We start from the raw sequence: 4,739 nt of genomic DNA, 5'->3' as shown, positions 1-4,739 counted from the left end.
ACTCCACCGACCTGAAGAGGTCAAGGCACCTTTGTCCGGTCGAGAACCATGGCCTCACATTTGTTGGTGCTGATTTTCATCCTGGATGCTTCACTCTCAGCTGCAAACTACCCCAGTGCACACTGAAGGTCCTGATTTGACAACGTTAACACAACCACATCGTCCACAAACAGCAGAGATGAGATTCTGTGGTTCCCAAACCGGACCCCCTCTACACCCTGGCTGCGCCTAGAAATTCTGTCCATAAAGATAACGAACAGAACTGGTGACAAAGGGCAGCCCTGGTGGAGGCCAATGTGCACTGGAAACAGGTTTGACATACTACCGGCAATGCAAACCAAGCTCCTGCTGCGGTCGTACAGCAAAGGACCCAGGACTCCCGGAGCACCCCCACAGGGTGCCCCGAGGGACACGGTCAAACGCCTTCTCCAGATCCACAAAGCACATGTGGACTGGTTGGGCGAACTCCCATGAACCCTCGAGCACCTGATGGAGTGTGTAGAGCTGGTCCAGTGTGCCGTGACCAGGATGAAAACCACACTGCTTCTCCTGAATCTGAGGTTCGACCATCGGTCGAATTCTCCTCTCCAGTACTCTGGAATAGACCTTACAGGGGAGGCTGAGGAGTGTGATCCCCCTGTAGTTGGAACACACCCTCCGGTCCTCCTTCTTAAACAGAGGGATCACCACCCTGGTCTGCCAATCCAGAGGCACTGTCCCCGACTGCCACACGATGTTGCAGAGGCGTGTCAACCAAGACAGTCCGACAACATCCAGAGACTTAAGGTAATCAGGATGGATTTCATCCACCCCAGGAGCCTTGCCACTGACGAGCTTTCTAACCACCTCGGTGACTTTGGCCTGGGTGATGTATGAGTCCGCAGTCTCTGCTTCCTCTTCGGAAGATGTGACGATGGGATTGAAGAGATCCTAGCCCATGATCACCTGGTGAATTTCCACTCACTCAAAGTGGACAATCTGTGGCCTCAGACCGACAGGCCTAGGACTGGCCTGTGTAGTACTTTTCTTTTATGTCATCTTTTTCTCGCACCAGGACGGCGTAAGTACTGTGTTAGGGTGGGTGAATGTGTGTGTGTGTGTGTGTGTGTGTGTGTGTGTGTGTGTGTGTGTGTGTGTGTGTGTGTGTGTGTGTGTGTGTGTGTGTGTGTGTGTGTGTGTGTGTGTGTGTGTGTGTGTGTGTGTGTGTTGTGTTTAAGGGGAATTGGAAATGTCTGTGGGTTTGACTGTAAGAGTTGGGAACAAAAAATTAAGTGTGGGAAAACTGATGTTGATTTTATTTTGTGATTTGTTTGCATTTTAGCAAATGGCGGGATTATTTGTGGGGTTTAGGGAAATGTGTTTATTTTGTGTTTATATATTGCCAACAAAATATCCTCTTTGAGTCACTGATCACTTACCAGGACTGCATTCCACACTGCACGTTGTGGAGCACCTAATACCCTTTTTTGGAGATTGGACCCAAAGCACCATCCCATTCTGAAGGATGATTTTGAGCAAGGGCATAGGTTTGGTCTCAGCTTTGGTAGGGACAATACCACCCCCCCGGCCCCCCTGCCCACCACCACCACCCCCTAACCCACTCATACCATTAGACGCACAAGTACAGCATAATACATAACATATGACGACATAATGCTGAATAATTTAACACTTTATTTACAATATTAAGCGTGTAGGCAAACAAACAAATAGCTTAAATAACAAAATTGCACCCAAAATCACGAATCTATTCGATAGGCCTACACCTGAGAGAACAAGACAACAAAAAAATACTTGTGGAGCTAACAAAAAAAAAAAAAAGTTTTTGCAACCAAGATGTATAATTTATTCTCTTCATCAATAATGCAGTTGTAGGTATCTGGCAACCTAATAAAAAAAAAAAAAGGGATTTCCAATGATATATATGGTGTATTACGGTAAACGAAGCCTGTGATGTCATAACGCAGAGGAAAAACACGGAAGTTTCACACTAATGCGCCGCTGATTCTCATTACCGTAAGTTCTCATGTAAGCCCTCACTCTGAAAAATTTAACACTGACAGCAAGCCAAGAACCCGTGCTTTCCAACAGCATGCTATATGTTGCATATATTACGGTAAAGTGCGTTCGGTGACTTTTGAAACGAGGCAAAAGTATGAAAAAGAGCGCAAAAGTGACAAAAAAGTACAGAGACAGACAGCAAACATAAATGTAGTAATTTCTGAGGAAAAGGCAGGATGTTAGTGTCATTTGTGAAGGTGTGTGTGGGTGTGCAGTTTATTTTAAGTGTGGCGCACAGCATTGTTCGCAAGCCCTCCACCCCGCCCTTCTTGTTTTTCTGCACCGGAGCAGTGTTGCCAGATATGAAATATGAAACTATCGTACCAAAACCTCAAAATTATCGTATTTTGGGAGAAATGATCGTACACAAACAAAACGCATACAACGTAGCTGTTTTAGCGTTTTGTTTTGTTTTTTTAATTTCCAAAGAATTTTATGTCACATTTTTAAACAGTAATTATAGTAATGGGGAAACTAGAACGCACTACTAGAAAGATTTTTTTTTTTTCTGTGAAGGGACACAAACGTGTTAATTACCAGACTAGAAAGAGTCGAATTCAACCTCGAGGTGGCTGTCGTCATCCGATGCCATGGCCACTTGTGCAGATTTTGTTGAACACAGAAAAAATGTTGACACCTCCATAAGGAACTTGAACTTTTTTATTTTTCTTGTATATCGCTTTGCTCTTGTGTTTTGTTCATTTGTTGTTGCATTTGTTGAAATAAAGTTTAAAAAAAAAAAAGATGTTGGTTGGGGAATCTTCCTGTCACGGCACAGATTGGATGGGAACTCATTACTTTGTATGGAGAGGGGGCGGGCTTTCAAATGACGTTGTCCCGGGCGGCCAAAGCTGTGTGTGTTGTGTCTTTGATGCCGCCTGAGTGCAACGCCTGCAAAATGATTCTTGGGTGTCAGAGAGAGATGCGTGTTTGGGCAACCAACTGAAATTATCGTACATATTGGAATTTTTCCCATTATTGATCGTACATCGTACAGAGGGCAAAACTATCGTACAAATACGATAATTATCGTACATCTGGCAACACTGCACCGGAGCCACCCATCCTCTGCGCTCCGGGACCTCCCACTTTACAAATTAAGCACTGCCTGCCACGAGATGCGCTTTGTTTACAGCCATGTGAGAAGAACGTGAGCCAATGAAATTGCAACATGGGTAACCCTGTCACTCTGGCACGTCGAAAACACAAAACGTGACGACTAAAATTATAGTATCGAGTTCGCAAAAAAAAATAGTGAATGATTTTGTTATATAAACAAAAATGCTAAGTATTGGTAGGGACTATTTTGCCATCCCAAAATAATGGTTGTGACTTGTCCCTATGGTCCATATGCAAACCTACGCCCCTGATTTTGAGTGATGGCACGGGTGCTACATAAAGGGAGAAAAGCAGGGGGCCTAAGACAGACGCCTGTGGAACCACATATTTCATGTCATGTCAAGGTTAGAGGTAGTGTTGTTATGCAAGACACAATGAGAGCGACTGGTCAGGTATGATGTCAACGATGCAAGGACATTCCCAGTAAACCCAAAATGATTCTCCAGCCTACCAAGTAGATTACGCTGATCCACTGTATCAAATGCAGCGCTAAGATCTAACAGCACCAGAACCATAGCGGTGTCCAAATCCATTGCAAGCAGAAGATCATTTACCACATTAGTGAGAGCTGTCTCAGTGGAATGATGTGTTCTAAATGCAGACTGCAGTGGCTCAAAAAGATTATTCTCATCAAGGTGGTCCACGAGCTGCTGTGAAACTATTTTTTCCAGTATTTTAGAACAAAATGATAGGTGTGATATCGGTCTATAATTTTTCAATACATTAGGGCAAGATTAGGTTCCTTAAGTAATGGTTTAATCACTGCAGATTTGAAACAATGAGGAACAGATGCCGAGGTTAATGATAGATTAATAATTTCCAACGCAATAGGCCCAAAAGTGGGCCACAGGTCCTTAAACAGTTTTGTTACTTTAGGGTCGAATAGACAGGTTGCACTTTTAGCAGACATTACAAGTTTCGTCAGCATGCCCATTGAGATAATATCAAATTCTGTAAATCTAGGTAATGTATCAGTGATGGCACCCACTTCGGGTGTAACAGGTGTAGGGGCCGGATTAAGGCATGCTGGGATATAGTTAACCTAATGTCATCTATTTTCTTGTGGAAGTAATCTAAGTAATCTAAGAAATCTTGGGCTATACATGGAGAGGAACTTACGGGTGGTTGTCTATGAATAAGTGTTGCCACCTTGTCGAACAGGAACTTTGACTTATGCTTGTTTTTGTTCATCAAATCAGAGTATTGGGTCCGCTTTGTAGCCAGTCGTGCATGCTTACAGTCTAAAATAGCACTGCACCATGCAAGGTGGAATACTTCTAGTTTTGAATGATGCCATTTTCATTCTAGACCTCTAGACTTATGTTTGAGGCCATGTAAGTAATCATTGAACCAAGGCGATTGTGTTTTGGGGGGGCGCAGTGTTAATGTCGAATGTGGTTGCGAGCGCTGAGTTTAAAGGTGCAATGACATGTGCATGACTTTGATCCACGCACTTGCATGCATGTTGTTGTGATGATCCCACCCGTTGTGTTCCCAGCTGGACACCGTGCTTTGTTCCACCAACTGCTACATGCCCTACGCTGGACGTTGCGTATATA

The sequence above is a fragment of the Thalassophryne amazonica genome, chromosome 1 (genome assembly GCF_902500255.1).
Source record: "Thalassophryne amazonica chromosome 1, fThaAma1.1, whole genome shotgun sequence".
Lineage (NCBI taxonomy): Eukaryota > Metazoa > Chordata > Actinopteri > Batrachoidiformes > Batrachoididae > Thalassophryne > Thalassophryne amazonica.
This window is presented reverse-complemented; position numbering follows the sequence as displayed.